Source organism: Schistocerca gregaria, chromosome 4 (genome assembly GCF_023897955.1).
Source record: "Schistocerca gregaria isolate iqSchGreg1 chromosome 4, iqSchGreg1.2, whole genome shotgun sequence".
Lineage (NCBI taxonomy): Eukaryota > Metazoa > Arthropoda > Insecta > Orthoptera > Acrididae > Schistocerca > Schistocerca gregaria.
Window position 1 is genome coordinate 722,451,332 of NC_064923.1, and position 25,421 is coordinate 722,476,752.

General features: G+C 41.7%; 1 protein-coding gene across 5 annotated transcripts in view; it reads right to left on the bottom strand.

Moving 5' to 3' along the window:
• The window catches only part of LOC126267244 (protein phosphatase 1B-like), a 244,760-nt gene that overhangs the window by 2,945 nt on the left and 216,394 nt on the right, over positions 1–25,421 (bottom strand). The gene's annotated exons all lie outside the window — the stretch shown is intronic.

Here is a 25,421-nt window from a genome sequence, read left to right on the forward strand (position 1 = left end):
TCTCTAAGTCAAAAAGAGCTCTATTTGCTGCACTACTTAACAGTGAAACATGGGAGGAAGTGTACAGAGAACCTACTATAAATGGGAAGTTTTCAAAGTTTCTGTCAGTATTTAAATTCAGGTTTGAAGAAGTGTTCCCTAAAGTTCTAAGAATCACTAAATCATGCAACAACAACAGCTGGGTAACCAATGGGATAAGGAAATCTGCTGAAATGCTCAAGCACCTCAGCTCAATGAAAAACTACCGTAATGATTCAGCATTTCATAACTATTATCATAGATACAGAAAGATCTATAGAAAAGTATAGTTAGTGGCTAAAAGGTACCAAAATGACAAATTTATAGAAAAAGCCAGTAATAAAATCAAAGCAGCATGGAAAATCACCAAACAAGAAACTAATAGGAAAAAATTAAAGCCAGTAAACATACAGTTTCAGCACAATGATACCAAAATAAATGATCCCAAAAAAACTAGCAAACTTTGCCAATCAATATTTCAGTAACATAGCTACCAGACTGCAACAGAAGTTCAACAAAACAAAGCAATCACAAACTCTGAACAAAATAGCACACACAATGATGCTACGACCAACCACAGCAGAAGAAGTATCCAATGTTGTGAGTAACCTAAAATGTAAAAATTCAGCAGGCATAGATGAAATACCTGTGTGCTTACTGAAGGACTGCATAGACAACATCAAAGACCCATTAGTGCACATCATCAATGAATCCTTCTCCATGGGTCGCTTCCCAGAAATACTAAAGCATGCAAAAATCCTACCTATATATAAGAAAGGTGACCCAGAAATCATAGAAAACTACAGACCAATCTCATTACTGTCATCCTTTTCAAAAGTCATTGAGACCATAATGAAAAACAGGCTCATGGGGTACTTAACAAAGTTCAATCTTCTGAGTAAAGAGCAATTTGGTTTCCGGGCTGGCAAAAGCACAAATTCAGCTGTAGCTCACTTCTCAAATGTTATCCTCGAAGCACTAGACAAAGGAGACCACATAACAGGGATCTTCCTTGATTTGACCAAAGCATTTGACACGGTAGACCACACAATTTTGCTAAACAAACTAAATGCACTAGGAGTAAGAGGAGTAACAAACATGTGGTTTCATTCATACCTGCAAAACAGGGTCCAACAGGTGGAGATCACTCAAACCAACTCCAATCATACCTTTTCACGCCTTTCAAACCCAGAATACATCAACATAGGAGTCCCCCAAGGAAGTGTGCTCGGCCCAATCCTCTTTTTAATATACATAAACGATTTTCCACAAAGTGTCAAACATGGTGAATCAGTACTGTTTGCTGATGACAGTAACATCCTAATCAAAGCTGAGTCGACAAGTGCACTCAATGAAAAAGCTGAGGAAACACTTAAGCATGTATGCCAATGGATAGAGACTAATAAATTAACCCTAAATGTAAAAAAAAACAACAGTATTAGCTTCCACTTAAACAGAAAACCGAACAGTAGCAAGCTAAAAGTTAATGACGAGCACATAGAATGTGTACCATCAACAAAATTTTTAGGCATGCATGTCGACTCTCAACTAAATTGGACCAAGCACACTGCGGTACTTGGAAAGCGAATAGCTTCAGCATGCTATGCACTTAGGATTATAAATTCAGTGTGTAGTAGCCGGTGTACTAGAACTGCATATTTTGCGTATGTCCACTCTATAATTAGTTATGGCATAACCTTCTGGGGATCAACAGAGCAGAACAGACAAACAATATTTAAGTTGCAAAAACGGGCCGTACGAATCATAACAAAAAGTAGCAGTAGATCCCATTGCACAGAGTTATTTAAATCTTTGGGTATATTGACAGTTCCGTGTGAATACATTTTGCAGACAATAATATACATAAAAAGACACATTGACCAGTTCCCGATAAACAGTTCCATACATGCACATGACACCAGACACAGACAACACTTACACCTCTATAGGAAAAACAAATCAAAAACTCAAAATAGCATGTTATATAATGGAATTAAATTATACAATAAACTTCCACAAGGGATCAAAGACATAAGCAAAATAGATAACCTGAGGAAATCGCTAAAAAAATATCTCTCGGAAAAGTGCTTTTATACTGTCAATGATTACTTGAGATGATGTGAATGCATAGAAATATGTAAAAATTAGCAACTGTGTCATTAAGTGGTTTAAAAATGCATCTTGTTATAATATTCATGAATTCCGATTGTGACAATTATAAATTTGTGTACCTATTGTATATACTCATGTTGACAACATCCATACAATCCTGATTGTCTACGGATGGATAAATAAATAAATAAATAAATGTTTGTTAACCTGTTGCTACCTAGCAAACAGAAAAACAGATGCCCCTCCCTGTACTGAATAGTCACAATGATTTATATGATATGAAGCAGCTAACAAAAATATGAGATAACATACAGGCTACTTCTCAACATTGATTATTATAATGTTATTCCAGTATCTTGCTACATTCAAATTCATTACTTGTCCTGTGCAGTGCTGATAATGGAGTGAATTTCTCACATGCAGAGGTTTTGCTCCATTTTAGTCAAAGGCCTCTGACTTCCTCCAGTTGAACACAAAACAAGATAGGTAGATCAAGCTGACTGCCTTCTGTTTACCTCAGCAGTAAGAGATAGATTTGCTTATAAAAATCTTCACAAATTTTCATGTTTGTTCAGAGGGATTGAAAAACACTGAAATCTGCTGTTATCTCTTACATAAAGTATCCACATTGGTGTAAGTGAATTCTGTGTAAAATTGGGTTGAAGTTCAGTAGGACATAGGCAAATTTACTGCAACTCTAGAAACAAGCAAAAAAAGTCTGTCGATTGTAACTGAATAACAAGCTCCCACCTAATATAAAGCAAGACCAGTTCAAAAGAACATTAAAAACATACTTCATTAGTTGCTCTTTGTGCTGGTTACTCTCTGAATATATAGAGTAAAGGATGTAAAAGCTTTTTTAGCTATGTGGCATGTAGCAGTTTTCCTCATGAAACTGTATAACAAGTAATAATATATTAGTATCAGTGTAACATATACTGGTAATTTTCGCTGAAAAATATCATTGTAATCTTATGAATACTGAATTATGCCACAAACAGCATATAAACTGCAGCTGTCTGGTGTAACTGGAAAGGCAGCAACTTGTTCCAAAGTTGCAGCTTTTCTTCGAACTGATTACATTTAACTGCCCCACGCATAAAGAGAATTCAGCAGTCTACAGAAAGTTTATTGGCTCTGCGCACTATGGGACTTAACTGCTGTGGTCATCAGTCGAAAGTTTATTGTTAATACAATATTCCACAGTGACAATATCAACAATCTGGTCTCTAGTTGAGAGAAATGTGTTCACTGCTGGAGGTGTATGTTGACAAATAAATATGTACACATGAAGAATAAAGACGTAAAATGTTAATAAATTTGTTTTATTTAAGACCTTTGAGTGTTCTCACATAAAAATTCAGAGGCATTACTTTTCAGCACACCCTCATACTTCTTGAGAGGATCTATGGAACACAAGAAATGAACGAATGCATGACAATATTGTTAGTTTTTAGAGGAGAGTTTGAAGAATGGCTAGTGTCAGAAACAGTAAAAACAATAAATTAAGAAAATAAAATATGTATCAGAAAATGCAAAATAAAATTGGGAAAAAAAATTGAACAATTATATTAAAAACAGTTTCCCTGCCACTAAAGTCAAAGTAATGTACAAATAAACATGATTCCACCCAGAACAAAACTAGTTTTTGGTTCTCTGCTTTTCACATAAATGGCGTACATCATACCTTTGTTTTGACATAAGTAAAAAGAATTTCCTCTCTACAAACACAATTATATTTGAAGAAAAGTGTTTATCTTTGTTGGGTGTAGTGTGTGTGTGTGTGTGTGTGTGTGTGTGTGTGTGTGTGTGTTTGAGGTTTACGGGCGCTAAACAGCGTGGTCATCAGCGCCCAAACGCATAGAAACAGGAACACAAGCGGTGAAGGGACGAAGACGGACGCCGAACAAGGAGAACGGCTAAAAGACACAGGCCTGACGCAGTTCCAAATGCGCACATACAGAGGCAAAACAAGAGGAGAAGAAACACACTAAAAAAGGAAAGGAAACACAAGGAAAAGAGAACAGATACCGAAGGGAAACAAGGAGGTAATCGTGACTGGCGGACCTCTTACCTAAAATCTGGGTGAGCCAGTCACCCAGCAGCACATTAAAACCTCCTCCCTAAAATCCGAGGCAACAGATTGGACAGGACACAAAACCGTAAGACCTTAACCACAGTCGCTGCGTCGTCTTGCAAAATAGAGGGCAAATCCGGTGGCAAGGAAACCACCGCCCTCTGGTCAGAGAATAAAAGACAGTCAAGTAAAATGTGGTGGACAGTAATCTGGACGCCACAAGCACTGCAGATTGGGGGGTCCTCCCGCCGGAGTAAAAAACCATGCGTGAAGGGACTGTGTCCAATGCGGAGGCGAGTGAGGAGAACCTCATCCCGCCTGTATGACTGGTAGGACGTACGCCATGGTCGCGTAGTGGCCTTTACCAGACGCAGCTTATTGTCAGAAACTGCCAACCACTCCTCTTCCCATTGATGCATAACACGAAAACGCAAAAGGGAGGTTACAGCATGGAGGGGGACGGCACATTCAACAACGTGAGGGAGGGAACATGCATCTTTGGCAGCCACATCCGCCAGTTCGTTTCCCCTAATACCCACGTGCCCCGGCACCCAGCAGAAAGAAACCTTCTTCCCCTGCCGTTGCAGGTGGAGTAGGGCATCATGGATGTTCTGGACGACCGTATCCGCTGGGTACAAGTGTTGCATGGTCTGAAGGGCACTCAGGGAGTCAGAAAAGATGAGGAACTTAAGGCTGGTAACACATCTCATCTGCTCCAATGCCCGCAAGATTGCAAAAATTCGGCATCGAGGATGGTAAACGCCACAGGAAGCCGTAACTTGACGACTCGATCAGGGAAAACAACAGCACAACCAACAGTGTCCCCCTGTTTAGAGCCATCTGTGAATACAGGTACATGGTCCGGATGCTGGTTTAAAATATCGTAAAATAAGGAGGTAAAAACAAACGCCGGAGTGCAGTTCCTCCGGTTCTCCGACAAGTCTAAAAGGATGCTGGGCCTCTGGAGCAACCAGGGAGGCAGGCGAGTAAAACCTTGTCGTTGGGGGGCCACACGCTCCACACCAAGGGACTCAAGCAAATGCTTGGCACGAATCCCAAATGGTTTTGTTGCCCTGGGACGACTGGAAAAGAGACGTTCCATAGGCGGTCGGGCAACGGTAGGGTACGCAGGGGGGGGGTAAGACAGGCAAGGAAATGACACACCCGTCGCACCATGAGGAGTTTCCGCCGTATGGCGAGCGGCGGTTCCCCTGCCTCAGCACACAGGCTGGGGATGGGACTGGTACGGAAGGCACCAGTGGCCAGCCTGATACCCTCATGGTGTACTGCGTCAAGGATCTTCAGATACGAAGGCCTTGCTGACCCATACACGGTGCAAGCATAGTCAAGACGCGATCGGACGAAAGCCCTATAAAACTGCAGCAGACGCGCCGATCTGCTCCCCAGGACCGATGGCTCAGACACTTCAAAATATTCAGTGCCTTCAGGGCCCGCACCTTGAGGTCTTTAAGGTGAGGCAACCACGACAACTTGGAATCAAAAGTGAGGCCCAGGAACCTCACAGTGTCTCTAAAAGGAAGAACGGTGTCCCTCAGACGCAATTCAGGGGAGGTAAAAAGACGCCGAGAACGATTAAAATGAACACACACGGATTTGTCTGCAGAAAAGGTAAAACCCGTCTTTGCAGTCCATGCCTCTAAGCGCTTTATCGTAAGCTGTAACTGCCGACTAGCACTGACAAGACTGGAGGAAGAACAGAAAACAGCAAAATCGTCCACAAACAAGGAGCATTGGGCAGGACTCCGGATAGTGGACGTGATACTGTTAATAGCAACGGCAAAGAGGGTGACACATAAAACACTGCCCTGAGGAACACCATTCTCCTGCACGTACAAATCCGATAGCACATTACCAACCCGATACCGAAAGAGGCGGTGAGAAAGAAAGGACCGAATGAAGACGGGGAGACGGCCACGAAAGCCCCACTCATGGAGTTGATTGAGGATATGGCGGCGCCAAGTAGTGTCATACGCCTTATTAATGTCAAAGAAGACCCCTAGACAATGCCGGTTACGTAGAAAGGCCTGCTGGATGGCGGCCTCAAGCAGGGTCAAGTTGTCTATAGTGGAACGACATCTCCGAAAGCCACACTGAGAGGGGCTAAGGAGCTGCCTGGTCTCGAGCAGCCAAACCAGGCGGCGGTTGACTATTCGTTCCAACGTCTTCCCAACACAGCTCGTCAAGGCAATACTCCGATAACGACTGGGATGCGTTCGGTCCTTCCCTGGTTTGAGGAGGGGAATCAAAATTGCCTCCCTCCATGAGTCAGGGTACGTGCCAGATAACCATATCATATTGAAACACTTCAGGAGAACTTCCTTGGATGGCAGCAACAGGTGCCGCAGCATGCTGTACCGGATTTGATCATGACCAGGCGCAGTATCATGAGCCACAGACAACGCAGAATCCAGTTCCCACATTGTGAAGGGGCAGTTATAGGGTTCAGAATTTAGAGACCGGAAGTCCAAGTGACCCCTTTTGACGGCAGTGCGGTAGCGGCAGAAATCTGGATCACAGTTAATAGTGGTGGTAGATTCCGCAAAATGCATGGCCAGTGTCTGGGCAATGTCTCTCGGCGCCGTGAGGAGACATCCCTGATGCAGCAATGCCGTGACAGGTAGCTGGCTGAGTTTCCCGGAAATCCTCCTGATGGCTTCCCATACTTTCGTAGAACTAGTGGAGCGAGAGATGGAATTCAAGAACGATTGCCATGACCGTCGTTTGCTCTCTTTAATCACTCGCCGCGCTCTGGCCCTTACCACCCGAAAGGCCGCAAGATTGTCAGCTGAGGGACGGCACTTGAAGCGGCGCAGTGCTGCACGGCGGGCGCGGATGGCTGAGTGGCACTCAGTGGTCCACCAAGGGACAGGACGCCTCTTGGGATGACCGGATGACCGTGGGATTGACAATTCAGCAGCATGAGAGATCACGGCTGCAACATGGTCTACCCATTCGTGGACGCTGGCACGGTGTTCCAAAACAGCCAGTTGGCTGAAAAGTGTCCAGTCAGCTCTGCAAAGGTGCCACCGGGGCGGCACTGGTAATGCCACAGCCTCATCCAGGAGGCGAATCCAGAGGGGGAAGTGGTCACTAGAATGGAGGTCAGCTGCAGCCTCCCACAGAGCAGAATCCGCGAGTGCTGGAGAGCAAAAGGAAAGGTCAATAGCCGATGACGATCCGGAAGCAGTACAGAAATGAGTGGGAGCACCAGAGTTGAGGAGGCACAGTTCTTCAGACATCATGACGCTTTCCAGAATGCGACCCCTGGGGCAAGTGGTCGGAGAGCCCCATAAGACATTATGAGCGTTGAAGTCCCCCAGAAGAAGAAATGGGCGAGGGAGTTGGCTAATAAGGTCCGTGAGAGCCTCAGAGTCTATCGCATCCAGAGGTGGTAAATAAACAGAACAGACTGTGAGCCTCCAACCCACAAGAATGTCAACTGCAACTGCTTGCAAGTCGGTGACGAGAGGGAGTTCAGATGAGGGGTGCACGTCACAGACAAAAACCGCAACACCACCCTTTGCCCTTTGCCCCGTCAGATCATCTTTTCGATATACGGTATAGCCGCGTAAAGAAGGAGAATCAGTGGCCCGAAAATGTGTCTCTTGGATACATAAGCACAAGGGGCACTCTCGTATAAGGAGTTGTAATTCGGCCACATGCGTCCTGAAACCATTCAGGTTCCACTGTAATATGGGAGCCAGTGATCAGGGTGGCTGAACTTTCACCCTGCCTCTGTGCTTTGGAGGAGAGACCGTACTGGCCGGAGATTTATTCCTGGGGCGAGAAGATCGCCCCCGGTCGACATCAATGTCCATAAGATCCGATGACGACCCACGGGAGATGTCAGACAGTACGATTGCATCATCATCGGACCGACACTGACTAGTCTCCTCAGGTGGCAGAACCTTCATCTTCTGAGGCTTTGTCTTGGGGGGCTTGGAATGCAGAGCCTTGTCAACAGTTGGAGGTTGACTCGCCTGGGCAGAAGGCGCCATATGGGGGGAGGCTGGAAGTACCTCAATGTCAGCAACCACGGCCTTGTCCGATGTAGCGGGGAGAGCCGCAGATTACAAAACAACCGCAGCAGCACAAGTGCACTGGCAAGCGCAGGTTGTAGTGCTAACACTAGCAACCTCCGTTTGTGTAGCAACAGTGGCCAGTTGTACCGGTTTTTTGAGAGCGGAAGCGAAAGATGTTGAAAACACAGGAGATTGCATGGCCTTAAAGATCTTCTTGGCCTCACCATAGGGGATGCGCTTAGATGTTTTAATCTCCTGTACCTTCCACTCTTCGAGATAGATGGGGCAGATCCGGCTCCAGACAGGGTGACTCCCAGAGCAATTCACGCACTTCACAGGCGATGAACAATCGGCTCCGTCATGGGCAGGCTGACCACATTTACCACACGTGGCTATCCCATTGCACCCCAACGTAGTATGCCCAAAGCGCTGACATTTAAAACAGCGCATTGGGTTGGGGAAATATGGCCGTACGGGCAAACGTAAGAACCCCGCTTCAACATGCTCCGGGAGTCTCGGGCAACTGAACGTGAGAATAAACGAGTCAGATTTGACGAGGTCCCCATCGACTCGTTTCATAATATGCTGCACATCAACAATTCCTTCGTCAGCCCACTCAGATTTTAGCACGTCTATGGGGATATCCACCAAGTCCCTACACGTCACAACACCCTTACTATAATTAAGAGTGGAGTGGAGCTCGGTCTCGACAGCGTACTCTCCTAGACAATTTGCTTTCCGAAGGGCAGCGACTTGACGGGAACTAGAAGTTTCAACTAACAGAGTCCCATTGCGCAGTCGCTTTAGAGATTTCAGTGTTCCTGCAATTCCCTCAAGACCCTTGTGGATGTAAAAGGGAGAAACCCTCTCAAAGCTACCCTCCTTCCTTTTAATAATCAAAAACTCATTCTGATTATCAGCATGTGCTCCGTTACTACATTCTGTTAAATCTCTAGCAACACCAAGCGCTGGAGGACTCACAGCGCGTAGCCGCTTTTTCGATTGGGTGTGTTTTCCTACCAGCGGCCCACCCAAGCCACTGGTAGGGGGAAATGTAGAGGTCGAAGGGTCCATTGCAGTCCCACGAGCAGCTAGGGAACTAAAAGTCCGCTCAGACAGAGCCCCGCGTGCCTGAGTAAGCCTTATACAACTGGGGTGCGGCAGGTGCCCCAGAGGTTGCCCGCTTGCGACTGTTCCACCCCAACAGCCATGCATCTTCTAGGCGCGGAGCACACCGAAAGATTGAGGGGTTTTTATAGAGGTTGGCCTTCCTCGCAATCCAGGCGGTCAAGCCAAGATTACCATTCCCCGCAGCACACAACATTTCACCGCCGCGCCGTACGGTGGTCGCTGAAGCATGTTCGGGGGTTACGGTGACAGGACACTGGCGGCGCAGACCAGTCCCCAGCTCAGGACCCCGGGGTCGCCAAGCCCGTACTCAGCAAGTGAATGCTGAGCCCCTGGGGGCTTGTTGGGTGTAAGGCATACTGGAAGATACAGTGTTAAAATCTGTTTCCCCTTTTTCATCAAATGAGCACCACATCTGTTTAGTCATTGCCTTGTATAGCAGTATCAGAAATACCCATTCAGAGAGAACTAGTTATCAACTCTGCATCCACTGGCCTGTTCTGCTTTTGCCTCATAACTGCCTCGCCTCACCAGCCTCAGCTTAAGCAAAGTGTCCTAAGGTAGTTCTGCAGATAACCAAGAAGAGTCCACCAATCGGAAATTCTGACTTACTTGTCAGTTAACAGCATCTACTGACCAGCTGCACTACCACGTATGACACTTCAATGTAAAGCATAGTCATTATCAATAAAGTGATTTCTGGGTATCAGCTCTTCTCTCTTTTCATATCAGTTTTACTTTTTGTTGTTTCTTGAAATTTCACAGCCTGGAATTTACAGCTTACAGAGATACCATCATTTCAGATTTCTGAATTGAAATCCTGACACTAAGAAAGCTATTTTCTTCATAAATTATAAAATGCTGTTTTACCAATGTAGTTATAATAAATATTTCCTGCAGGGCTTCAGTCCATGATGTTTTATTCATTCATTCCTTCCTTTATTTTTGCAGGCATTAACCCCTATTTATCAAGTTACAGCAAGGATTACCTATTTCTGTGGCCTAGCATCTACTAATTAAATCAAGTTCCAAACAAAGCCACTATTTACATCTATACTGTATTTACTGTCTGCAAACTGTATATGTTCTTTGATGAGCGTTTGTTTTTGAGCACATATGTTATGCTACCTTTTATAAAATTAATGTTAATATTGAAGTATGCCTGTCATTAGCTATCTGAGATAATCACACTTCAGGGTCATTTGCACTACTGTTTTCCTTATTTTATTGTTATTCTATTATGTGTATTATAACACAGACGCATTCTACAAGTATTTAATACCAAGAAAAACAAGTATTGATCCTGAACATCATTTAATGCTTCATGTATATATTGGGCCTTGTGTAACTTCCACTACCAGTTAACTATTTAAATTATTTTATCCGTACTACAAGTCATAGTTGAATGTTATATGTATTGTACTGTATTTTATATCTCTTAAAACAACATCTGTTGTCATCATACACAGAGGTTGTTTCTCCTGCCTTTCGTATTACACAGTGAGGTACAATGTAATTTCACTTACTCACTGGATAAACAACAGTTATTATTTTTGTAATGAGGAATATAAAGAACAAATATCAGTAGTGTTAATTCTCACTCTGTGTTGTTGTTAGTGGTCCATAGTATTACATCATTTGTAGGTGTCTTCGACCTGCATATCTTCTGTTTTGTTACACAAAATTTTACTAATTTTATAGCTATAGCTATTGGCTACATCAGTTATTTTTAATTACTATTTTAGTATTTCCTTTCTTTTTTAATATTGTATTGCATTATATATCACTTTATTATACTGTACTGCTATCTGGTGGAATTTTCACTCACATGTACATAGTGTCAGTCTTTCTGTTTGCTACTTTTATTAGGTAACCTTTGACTGTCACTATGATTGGGCAATATGACTTTATATTAAGTTAGCTTCAAACTACTATGATGATATTTGTACAACATATTTCACATATGTATATGGCCACAGCCATAAGGCAAGGAGTTGGGAGCAGGGGTTGTGGAGCTCCTTGTCTCATGGCGCATATCCATGTAATAGACCTAGATGCAAGACCTGTCCCATATATCCTCCCACCGCCACCTACTCTGTGCAGTCCCAAATATCACTTATCCCATCAAAGGCAGGGCCACCTGTGAAAGCTAAGCTGCAACCACTGTGCTGCATTCTACGTGGACATGACAAACAACATGCTATCTGTCTGCATGAATGACCACTGACAAACTGTGGCCAAGAAACAACTGGGCCATCCTGTTGCTGAGCACACAACCCAACATGATGTTCTTCATTTCAATGACTACTTCACAACCTGTGCCATCTGGATCCTTCTCATCGACATCAGCTTTTCTGAATTGCACAGCTGAGGACTCTCCCTGCAATATATTCCACATTCCCGTAACCCTCTTGGCCTCACCTTTGCTAATCATTGTCCTTACCCATCTACCCCATTCCGTGTTCCCATTCCAGCACTACACACCCATCTATTCCACCAATGCACCCTTGTTGGCTTAAAGCTTACTTTTTGACAGTCTTTTCTTGTGCCTTTCTGCGACTCAGCATCTCTGCTATATGGTGAGTAGTAACTGTCTATTCAATCTATCCTCTTCATAATTGTTGATATTCCAACCTGAACATTCCATTATTTAATTTCATTTGATATTATTTTGCAGTTAGCATTTCCTTAAGGATGCTAACAAAGTGACAAAGTGTCTTACCTACTCTCTCAATTTAGATGGTGCACTTTTGTATTTTTGTATGTACTCCTAACAGCCTTTGCATAATTATACTTGTTAATGCTATTGCATTTCCAAAATACTTTTGTCCTTTTTGTTACATTTTCCATATCTGAAAACGAGATTTCAGTGGCTGAAACAAGTAATCACTGTTTTCTACATTGTGATCTTGGCTAAATACAAGTTTCAAGAAAATCTACAACATTTGTACAGATCGCTGTCTCCATCCTGATTATGCCAGGTAATTACAATATCATATGTAAGCCTCTCCTGCAATTCTTTCCTTTAACTATCTCTTCAACTGTAGTTTTTAGCCTTTTCTTCTTCACTGTACTTCCAAGACAGCAAAAGTCCTTCATATCTACAGCACGTGGATGTGCTCCTTCCTATTTAGATAATAGTCCAACTATTACAGACAACAATCCTCTTCAATGTTCTCCAATCTTTAACAGTAATTTATTTATTTGCAATTGTGTTTAACAGCTTAAACTGCACACAGCAGCATGTAAGACTTTTAGCAGATTTGTGATGTTTTCACATATGCACCAACTAAGCAGATACCAGACTGTAATACCTTTTATATGTATGGAAAGTTCTGGTTGAAAATTATGAATTATTTAAGAATAAAGGAGATTAATCACCAAAAGGCAGAAGTGCTGTGTCATCGACAGACACACAAACAAAAGATATGTAACTTGGCTAAATAAAAAAGATAGTAATGAAGGGCAGATGGTATGAGATCTGGATGGAAGGCAGCAGTCAACCGAGCACAACATAGGGAAACTGGTGTGTGCATGCAAGTGAGTGTGTGTGTGTGTGTTTGTTTGCATGTTTTTCCTACAGCTAGAAAAAGGAAGTGAATTCTGAAAGATAGCCAAGCTCTATACCTTCTGTTTGTGTGCCTATTGATGATACAGCACATCTGCCTTTCGGTGAGCCATCTCTTTTATTCCTAAATAATTCATACTTTTCATATGTGTGTTCTGCTGCCACTCAGTGAGTAAATTTTTTATCTATCCAATTACATTATATTTTCAAAAACTGATTATTTTTGTTGGTACTATGTGCATTTTAACTTCTATATTCTGCAATAAAGTATAAATAGCACATAATTTATTGAGTGAGAAATATATTTGTTCTTTTTAGGGAATAATAACAGTTCTATTTCAGCAAAAGTGAAAATGTATCCACTGAGCTGTTGAATATTTATTAGAGGCAGCAGGGACAACTGTAGTAATGGTGAGCTTTGTCTAATATACTATGTGCATGTTAGTTTCCACTCTCTAAAACATTATATATTATAATAGTATCTATTAAGAGAGAAATAGATTTAACTCCTTATGAAAAATGAGATGTATGAGAAGCATATATCCTGAAGTAGCAGTTCTTAAAAATTATTTGGAACACTGACAAGGGGTACTTCTCCCATATCCTTACAAGAGCTAATACAGGCCAAAGATTGAAAAAAAGTCCTATTTTTTAAACATGTCCGTAACCAAAATACTTGTTCAGGTATAGATGGGCCATTTTTACTAGTGACAGAAACAGTTAGCACACAGTGGTGTCGGCTGTCTTCCTGTTAATTCCTTGCTAGTTGTATTTGACTCTGCAGTCCTTGACTGCGTTGCTACTTTATGCCACAGTACTTACAACTGTCACCTACATCAGCCACTCTATACACATCACTTAACAGTTGTTCTAGCATCAAAACAAGAGGAATGATTCTGTGGAGTGACTACAATGTAAATGACAAAATGAAGTTGCACTATTCCACATGGTATTGTGCTACAGTTTGGCCAGTGGTGTTAGTTAACAAGCAAATTTTGTGTATTCCAAACAACATCCTCAACACTGGAAAATGATAAATAAAACATTCAATAGGCCATTCAGTGACTTGTACACATGGGATCATTAGTAACGAGGGCGAGGGATCATTGTAGGACACATATGGTATGCATGCCACATGTGGAGGAGATAGTGTTGCAATACGTATAAGATGAGCCTGAAACAAGTATGCAAAGAACTGGATTTGCTGAATGCATGAACCATGTTCTTGTATGATGATTTTTGCATGAGCAGTTATTACTTACTAGATGTGCAAGCTCTCAGGCCAGATCATCACCTTTATAGATTACAGTTCAGCCAAAGGTTTCTAAGGACAACAAATGATCTGCAGTTCACAACTCAGATTTTATTTACAGATGAGCAAAGAGAGAGACAGTAAAATACCTCAATAACTGCTTATAAGATGATGTAAATCTTTGAGTGCTCATGGCAGTGTGACATCAGGTTAGCTTCAGTATCATTGTGTTGGTAGGCATTATGGGTGACAAAGTCATAGGGCCAAGAACTGAAACAGATGCTGTTTGTGAACAACAGCTGCTTGACAAATTACCTACACCTTGTGGAAGATGAATCAATCTGGTTTATGCACAATGGGATAACACCACAGTTTCTATGCCCTATATGACAAGTGTTAAAACAAACATTTAAAAAAGCAATGGATTTGTCAAGGAGGTCTAGTAACATAGTCTCTTCATTCACTTGACCTTTATCCCTGGGATTTCTGGCTATGGGAACATTTAAGGGTACTAGTGTATTCCACATTCATTGTCAACAAGCACAGATTACAGGAGCATTTGAAATATCTGATGGCAGGTAAGAATGTTAACTTGAGTTGTGATTCTTTGAGAAGGAAGACTGAAGGATGTGTAATACTGTCTGGCAAACCACATTGAGCACCTCATGCAGTATCAACAAAGAGATGGCTAATGGAGGACAGAATGCCCCATGCTCCAACAAGTTTGTTTTTCTAGTTTTGACCTGTACGTCTTCCTGAAAGAATTTGGAACAGCTTTTTCTAAAGCACCTTGTATAACTGTGTTTTCAATTTCCTCAACTTGGGGCAAAAGCACCTCAGTTTTAATATTTAGATGATGGAACTAATCACTGTCTCTGGTAGTATTACTGTTCCTCGTTTGCTCGCATACACACACAATTTTAAAGTAGGTATACTGATGCATTTTCCTGCGTTCTTCTTCCCTGGCGTTCTTATTCCCTGTGGCAGCACCTACTTGAAATTTACTGTCAAAAGACTTCATAAAAGAGCATTATGTAACTTCATTTTCACCATTACGAGCTCATCCATTTGTCCAATAAGATAAATGTTAGTGCATTGATACTAATAACATATCGATTCTTATTCTAACTTCCAGTTCATGTTTAGAAGCAAATTGAGACTGAAAAAAATGATTATATATGCTGTGACTCTGAAGAATATGTTAGTATAGTATAATTATTATTAAATACAAAACCGTTGAGGTTTTAATGGCCACTTGTTGACATATTGCCTATTGTCTCATACCTTGCGTTCTTCAGCCGACATTTGTTTTGACATTTTTTGACACTTCCTCAGTACTAGTGGCTGCCATTGCCAGAGCTCAACCCTCCATTGTGGTGGAGATTACATGTACCTGGCAGACCAATGTCTGACGACTTTTCCCTGGTCATTACCACTGAGGTTCCCCCCTTTGTTACTTACAACGGTTGGTTGCTGCAACACAGGGTTCCAGGATCCATTTATCTCAAGGCTTTACTCTTTCATGTAGAAGGTATTGTCATGTTTATGGATTTCTGTGACTTCCCTGAACAATTGGGTGTGATAGGTCTTTTCCACTGCAAGAACTTCTGTTGGTGATTTCACTATGTGATCTTGTAAATAAAAGAGAAAGAAACTTCCACATGGGAAAAATATATTAAAAACAAAGATTCCAAGACTTACCAAGCGGGAAAGCGCCGGCAGACAGGCACATGAACAAAACACACAAACACACACACACAGAATTACGAGCTTTTGCAACTGGCAGTTGCTTCGTCAGGAAAGAGGGAAGGAGAGGGAAAAATGAAAGGATGTGGGTTTTAAGGGAGAGGGTAAGGAGTCATTCCAATCCCGGGAGCGGAAAGACTTCCCTTAGGGGAAAAAAAAGGACAGGTGTACACTCGCACACACACACACACACACATATCCATCCGCACATACACAGTCCGGAACCGCGTGACTTCTATGGTCACAGGTTCGAGTCCTGCCTTGGGCGTGGATGTGTGTGATGTCCTTAGGTTAGTTAGGTTTAAGTAGTTCTAAGTTCTAGGGGACTGATGACCTCAGATGTTAAGTCCCAAAGTGCTCAGAGCTATTTGAACCTTTTCCACATGCACAGGGTATGTGGTATATTTACTGGCACTGTAAGTGGGTTCCTTTTGTCCTTTGCTGATATGAGACACACTTTGATGTCTTGGGTTGACTTGTAAATAGTCTTTATGCCATGTCTGTGCAATGTATAGCTCATTCTGCCCGTCACCCTGGAGATGTACGACACAAAAGTCGTACGCCACATTTCTGCTTCCAACATGTCACCACCAAGTGACACTTCTTAAGCAACTGGTAGAGCACACATTGCTTCTCAGAATACTTTCCACGTACTGGATCTCCAGCCTGAGGTACTGCAGCTCACATATTCATTTTGCATGTGTTATAAGTATATTGATCATTACTGTTTAATGGCTTGGGTGACGATTTTACAGTTTGCGCAGGTATTGGTTCATGTGTGTCAGTTTTCGATCCACACTGTGTCGAAGGTTCTCCCCATTGCTCATAACCAGCATATCAGATAAAATGTCAGTCCATTTCTACCTCGATACATTTTATGTTGGCATGGAGACTCTTCAGATGCCTTAGGAAGTTCCTCACCATGGCTTCAGACGACAAAAATGTTGTCAATATATTGGTACCACACTTTAGGTTTAGAAGGTGCCAAGTTCAGAGCCTGTCTTTTGAAATGTTCCATGAGGACACTGGCCACAACTGCGCTAAGTGGACTACCTGCAGTGACACTTTCCAATTGTTCACAGAAATCACCATTCAACATGAACTAGCTCATGGTAAGATATGCCTGAAAGAGTGTAATGTTGTCATATGGGGAAACAATACCTCAGATAATTGTTGAATATCACTTTGGTAAACAAAGAAACAACATCAGAGGTGACCGGATCTCATTTGGTCCAAGTTTCAGTTTCTTCAGCTTCTCAGTGAAATGTTCAGAGTCCTTTATGTATGTGTCAGTCTTTCCCACATATGACTGAAGTAGAGTGGCCAAGTGTTGCAACAGCTTATAAGTTGGTGAGACAGGAACTCTTATGATTGGTCTTAGTGATACACCATTTTTATGGGTTTTTGGTAAAAGTGCCTGCAAGGGAGGGCGTAGGGGGCAGTTCCCTCCTCCTGGAATCTGGAATAGACTTTTTCTTAATTTCAGAATTGAGTACCTAATCTTTTCTCTGTCACTTCCTCGTACAGCCATTAAAGAGCTACAGAAAAAGAGAGTTCCATCACCTGCACACTGCAAACATAGCTGCAGTACATGTTCCCAATTCTCACAAGAACAGCTCTTTCACCTGCTGCTTATCTGGATCTCAACAGTAGGTATACATTTGATCTGCCAAGACTTGCTGAGATCTTACTCAGTTTTACAAGACAGTGAGTCTGCAGTAGCGTATGATCAAGCTATATTGTAGGTATACTATAGGTGTCAACTCAGATGTAGAAAAAGCACAAATTTTTGTCTTGGAAGAGAGAAAAAAATTGTGAAATATCAAGGTCAAAAAGGTGTCTGAACCTTCAAAAACTACATGGATGTTAAACTGTATCGAGTGCAACCCAGCATGGCATCCAGCCATAGAGTTATGAGTTTTGGTCTCTAGCTACCATGGCTACACAATAACGTACCAAGCAAGGGATATGTAGCCCATTTCGCTTCAGTCCTTGGCTTTGAGAGTTGGTCCTACTGACCAATTTGATGACTGTTTTCAAAGGTTTCCTACATCCATAACTGTATTAATAATATGAACTGATGTACTTTGGATTTACTAATGAAATATGCTTACTTTTAAGGTAACCTTCAAAACAATACTGACTGTGTAACTATCAAATGTTAACGATACAATAAGCTTGGCATACTCCCTGTCAAATTTATTTCTTGGGGCACAACACATTCTCGTACTCAATGAACCACTTATGTCAAAAATGGCTCTTTAGAATCTTGCCCCCTCTTGGATCAGTCTCTGCAGACACCCATGATTTTCTGTAATTCATACAACTGAGGTGGTACAGCTTTTGCTGGGCAGGTTCTTCTGTATGTCCACCATGGGAGAAGAAGCCTTGATTAACTGATTCGTATTCCATGTGATCCACTGTGTACAACATGCACTTAGCTTCTGGCAAGTCATTGGATATCTGCTAATAATCTTCGTTCTTCATTACAATGGTTGCATTTCACTTGTTAGTAGGCAGTACCAAAAAAGGTTGTCAGCATTAAGGATCTTTATAGCAGCTTTTAATTCTTCTTTTTTCAAGTTGAAAGTGATGGTTTTGTTTGGTGCAGTATTCTGGCTGTTTCAGTGACAATTTCCACAGTGATTTCACAAGGAAGGTCCACATGTCCATGTAGGTGTTAGCAGTGATATTCTCCATAGGTAAAGTTCTGGGGATAATAGCAAATATCTCAATTTTTTGAGGAAGGACCAACCATTCGTCTGAGACCAGTGATCATTCACCGAGGCTTACTACTGTGCATAACACATCTAAAATCGACTTCTCGATCTGCTTTCTGCATCTTGCAAACTCTTTCTTCTGTCACTTGCTGCAGCAGTCGAGTCTGTTCTGCAAGATCCTGTGAGTGATGCTGTTGGTCTTATCCCAGTCATCTCACTGCATCCTGCCACAGAGTTGATAGAAAATGTCCAAATATGGTTAATCAGTTCTTGCCAGGTCCCTCTGTGTTGCATGAATGGCTCATAAAGAAAAGCTCATTCCATTCTATCATAGATATGGTATGTCTGGATGGATGTGATCATGTGCTTACATTTTAGAAACTTTACTGTGATCCTTTCACCCCAGCATCACAGTAGAAAGGTGAGAGAGGCTAGCAAATAGGCTTTGTTCTTCCACTGTTGGTCTATGCATTGGTACAATCTTGAAATCTCCTACCAATAGAGGTGTGGTAAAAAAATTATTGAGGCTTTTGTGGCCACTTGACATACTGCCTGCTAGATTTCTTCGGCCAACATTTGTATGATTACTTTTGTGACACTTTGCCAGCATGAGTGGCTGGCATTGTCAAAACTTCACCCTTTAATGCCAGTGGCTGACTGAAGTCGACCTCGCTGTTGGAGGAAATATGTACCTGTCATGCCAATATCTGAGGGCTTTCCCCTGGTTATTACTGCTGTTTTTCTCCCCTTGCTACCTACAGCAGTCCTGTGCTGCAGCACAGAAATCCACGATCAATTTAGCTTGAAGCTTTCCTCTTTTGCATTGAACCTATTGTCTTATTTATGGATTTTTATTGGCTTCCCTGAACAAGCAGGCATAGTAGCAATTCCCCTCAGCAAGAACTTCCATGTCAGTGAATTTATTATGTGGTCTTCTCACATGTTGTGTGTTCTGCCACAGCTAATTCTACACCCATCACTACTTGCATTGCCATTTATGTTCAGTGATCCTAGTGTTGATGAACTGTCCTACAGAGACTTTTCCATATGTGCAGCATATGCAGTATATTCCTGACACCACAAGGGGGTTCCTATTCATCTTTTACCAATCTGAGTCATTTTCTAATCTACTTGATTAGTTTGTAAGTACTCCATTAATCGCGAGTTTGTTTGCATGGCCGTCCTCTGCAGCAAGAACAGAAATATTTGTTTTGTAGATAAAAAATTCCTTTTCTTGCTGGATTGTATTTTATTTTTCCCAGACCTGTTTCACCTTTTCCACTTTATGGCATCATCAATGGGATTTAGAATGATTCAGTTTTGTTTTGATATGTATTATTTGTAGATTATAAAATATTTCACATCTCATTTTCACTTATTTACATAAAAATGAGATATGAACTGTTTTATAATCTAAAAATACTAAACATCAAAATAAAACTGTATCATTCTAGATTCCACTGATGATGCCTTAAAATGAGAAGGTGAAACATGTCTGGGAGAAATAAAACACAGTGCAGCAAGAAAAGGCAGTTTTTATTTACACAACAAATAACTCCATCAATCATGCATTCATGCAACATAGAAAGGCCTGGCAAGAATTGATGAGCAATTTTTGGACCTTTTTTATCAACTAAGAGGCAACATGCATTGAGACAATTGCAGTAAGATTGACAGCATCAATCACAGAACCCTTTTAACCACTTCACCAAGTGACAGAACAAAAGGTTTGGAAGATGCAGAAAGTAGATCAACAAGATGATTCCCGGCATGTCACAAACAGTGATCAGCTTCAGTGAACGACCACTGACTTCAGAGGAGTGGTCTGCCCTTTAAAAAGGAAGAAATCTGCTATCATCCTCAGTGATTTACCTACGGAGGATGCAATTGCTAACACCAAAGCGGCCATCCAGATACATCCTTGTGAAAAAGCTACAGGAAGACACATTGAAACCACAAGAATACTATGCTGAGCAAAACCACCAACTTGCAGATTGAAAAAGGAAGGGTCACAAGCTATCAAGAGCTGACAAAATTATATTGGAATATCCTATCTACAAGAGAAATGTAATGAAGACTGAAGATCATGAGCAGTAGTTTTGTGACCTATTTGATCTGATGACTCACCAAAAGCTATTGCAGATTAGACATAGTGGATCACATGGAATAGAATTAGTTAATGAAGGCTTCTTCTCTCTTGGTGGACGAACAGAAGAATCTGCCCAATGCAGAAGCCCAACCACATGGCCTGTATGGATTATCAAAAATCTATGAAGATTATGTTCCTCTAATCAAGTGCTTCTGGCTCACCAATGCACAAAGTGGCCTCTCTACTTCACCCACATGTTGGAAAGACCAACACATTCATAAAGAACTTGGGACATTTTATTGAGAAGCTGAAGAAACTAGAACTTGGGCCAAGTGATGTACTGGTCAGCTCTGATATTGTTGCTTTGTTTACCAAAGTGAAACTCGATGATTCTCTGGCACATGTCAGTTCCATTTTGCCATATGACATTACCAAGCTCTTCCATGCATGACTTACTGCTTCATGTCAACTGCCAATTTCTATGAACAACAGGAAAGTGTTGCCATGGGTAGTCCACTTAGCCCAGTTACAGCCAATTTTGTTCATGGGGCATTTTTAAAAACAAGCGTTGGAATTAGCACCTTTTAACAATAAATATGGTACATATATGCTGATGACACCTTTACGGGACCCATGCTGAGGAACAACTCTGTGACTTCCTAATTCACCTGAACAGTGTCCACATCATCATAAAATATGCTGTGGAAGTAAAAAAGGCCCACAGTGCTCTTTCTAGGTGTCCTGGTTAAAAGGAATGAGGTGAACATAGGACACAGTAAGTATCAAAAACCAACACATGTTGACCAATACCTGCACAAACAGTGTAATCATCACCTAATCCAGGAAAGATGAATGACTAATACACTTATAATGAGAGCAAGATGAATATGTGACTCGCAGAACATCAAATAGGAGATGCAACACCTAGGAGGCATTTTGAGGAGAAATGGGTAGTTCACCAGTTGTATAAGAAATGTCAAGAAATCTAACACTTGGCGAAGTGACATGTCAGAAGAAGAAATCGCAGGTATGACTTTTCTGTCACACATGACAGACAGAATTGGGCAGATTTTGCACAAATACAACGTAAAGACTATTTACAAACTAACTCAAGAGATCAATGAGTGTCTCAGATTGGCAAGGGACAAAAGGGACCCACCTGTAATGTCAAGAACATACGACATACCCTTTATGTGATACAAAGCCTATGTGGGAATGACGCTGAACATCAATAGCACCACAGGTTGGGACAGATGGAGAAATCAGGTATGGCAGAACGTGTACTTTGTGAGTTTGACGCATAATGAAATTTGATGACACAGATGTTCTTGCTGTGGAGAAGAGCTACCACAACAATTGGTCAGGGAAGCCAAACATTACAACAATAAGAAAGAGGAAAGCCTCAAGGTAAATGGGATCATGGATTCTCATTCTGCAGCAAAAGACTGCTGCAGGTAGCAAGGGAGGAATTTTTTTCTTTCATAGCAAGACAAGAGAAGACACAAGACACACTAAGCTATAAGCCACCCACACAAGGAAGGGGTGGGGGGAGGAAGAGTTGGGAACTATATAAGCACAAGAACATTTTTGTACCATCATGGAGTGAAATAATCTGAAAGATACACCTAGAAGATAGTGCTTCACACATAATATAATATTGTTACTTGCATCGAATTTGAGAATAACATACTAGAAGAGAAAATGACACATCATTTTAAAAATTATCAAATTGTATCACATATCTGAAATTTCAGTGTTTAGGAACAATCAGTATCATGGGTTATTATTCCTCATAGTCTCATTCTCACTGGTGCACGAATACAGAGAAAAGCTGTGAGTATTAAGTGATGAATGTAGGAGACTGTGGTACATGGATGTAGACAGCATTACATAGGGAAGTTTGGATTGGTCTGGGAGGCGTGCATGGACAGCTGATGTGGCTAAGGCGACCACTCGCAATAACTGGGAAATGCAGGTACAAGTCCAACACCAGCAACAAATTTTCATACACCACTAATAGGTAGAGCATCTATACCTAACACAAATGATGCCAGGAGATTCACTTTCAGTAAATTTATTTCAAATTAATTTTGGACAGCTGTCAATCATCATTACTGTCTGCTGATTCAGACATGCAAATAAACATCATATTCAATGGCTCTATAATTTCAACTATCTCTAGCACTGCATTAAATGCAGCTGTTGTATAATTTGGAGGTAAACAGGCACAATCATTTCTACATCACCAATAAAAGAATTATACACAAAAAGAACAATTATGCAGTAACTTTAAAAGTAATAAAATTATTGTATCAAGAACAGACAAGGTAAAGTCTTTCAGTTTGTTGGTCAGACAAATCTGTTGTCCTGATTTTGTAGCGTTTGTGATAATATGTACGCAGTTCAGTTTCTTCAGTCAAGATCTGAAACCACAGGTGACAATGTCCTGTATGATCTTAGAGGAAATGCAACTACAAAGATCAAGAAATTTGTGTTACAGGCCATTTGGATAAATATTGTTACATAAATAATATTTGAGTTCATCAGTTTCAGTTACGTTTCAGCACCATGTCAATTCAACTCAAAGACAAACAAGAAAATGTGATAAGGATTATAATATATGCAAGAAATGCTTTATTGACTGTAATTACTTGCAAGGCCACTACATGACTGGATAGTACTGAAAGTGTCCACAAATATACATGTGGGCTCAAGCTGTAATGTGATATCTGATTTTTTCTGTTGTACTTTCCAAAGAACAACTGTGTATAACAGTATAATAGTCAACAAGTGCCATGGGAAAAAGTGATACCATGGTGGCATTGTGTAACATTATCCCTACATTATCCTAGCTTTTATGTAATCTGATATTATTCTTGTCATCAATGGCTTGTGTAGCAGAACACAAATATGCTGTTATCAGTAGCAAGCCATGAAAAACAAAAATGGAAGTAATTACTACAACAATGTAATAATGTTTCCTGTCGAATAATAAAGCATATTACAGAAAACTTAAACAACTGGTTTTCTGCCTATTTCAGGCTTAATCAAACAAGAGAATGACAACAATTTGAAAAGTAGAGATTGCTAGCCACTACATACAGGAGTCGTTGAGTGGCAGACAGATACATTGAATGAAGACTTCAAGATATTATTTAGATAAAATACTCACACATTCACACAAGGAAAATTCACCTACATATGGGTCCTAGCAACTCCACATACTAAGGCCTGACTGAGGCTTTGTCCAAGGTGGGCAGTGATCTCAGCTGGGGTGGGAAGTGGGTATAAAGAAGACACATGGGGAGAGGTGGTGGAAGGTGCCTTTGCTGCCTGTGGGAGTATGCAGGGGTGTAGTGGGGACAGAGCAGTTGGCTACCAGATGCAGCTTCTGGAAGCTGTGCTGGGAGGAAGGGACAGGGAGAGGGGTCAAAGGGGAGAGAAGAGAAGTAGAGAAGAGGAAACGACTTTGCAGGTGACTGTAGATACGCTGGGGGATCACTGTGCTGCTTTCTATGTGAGCATGGCCACTAACGAGCTGTCTGTCTGCACAAATGAACACTCCCAAACTGTGCCAAGAGAGAGATGGTCCATCCAGTTGCTGAGCATGATGTCCAACATGATATTCTCGGCTTCAACTGCTTCACATCCTGTGCAATACGGATTTTTTCACCAACAGCAGCTTTTCTCAACTACGCAGATGCCAACTCTCCTTGCAACACAGCACTGCAACATTTCTTTCGGTCCTGTAACACCTGTGGGCTCAATCATTGCTAGTCCCTACCTTCCACCTGCACATCCCCTTCGCTGCTCCCACTCCAGCCTTTCATGTGGCTTCTTTTCTGGCAGTGCACCTGCATAGCCCTTTCTCATTCTCTATTGCCATCCTCACTCTACACACACACACACACACACACACACACACACACACACACGAACCTTCCCCACCCCAGAGCACAGCCACCCACAGCTGCACCTAGCAGTGAATTATCCTGATGCCGCTTCGCATCAACAGACAGCATTACAACTTCCTCCAACTCTATCCTGTTCTCCCTCCTCCTCCCTGGCCCAGGGCTCTTCCATATGCCCACTACCCTCACTAGCTGAGATTGCTCCTCACCTCAGACACAGTCGGGGCTCAGCACATGGAGATGACAGTGGTCACGAATGGCTGTGTTATGCTTGGGTGAACGTGCGTGTGTTTTGTCTATGTCTGATGAAGGATTTAGTCCGATTTGTAATTAATATCTAGCAGTCTTTATTCAACGTGCCTATCTGCCAGTCAGTGCCTCCTCTATGTGGTAAGTAGCACTCTATCCTTTTCATACTGCTGTTAATTAGGGCTTAACGTTACATCAAAACTGCGTTCTCCTACATAAGCTAAAAGTTATTTTGAATTATCAAACCAGTGACAAAAAATGTTCAAATGTGTGTGAAATCTTATGGGACTTAACAGCTATGATCATCAGTCCCTAAGCTTACACACTACTTAACCTAAATTATCCTAAGGACAAACAGACACACCCATGCCCGAGGGAGGACTCGAACCTCCGCCGGGACAAGCCGCACAGTCCATGACTGCAGAGCCCTAGACCGCTCAGCTAATCCCGCGCAGCTCACCAGTTACGCGACAGAAAATAGTTCATGAATAAGTAAGAGAAATAATTT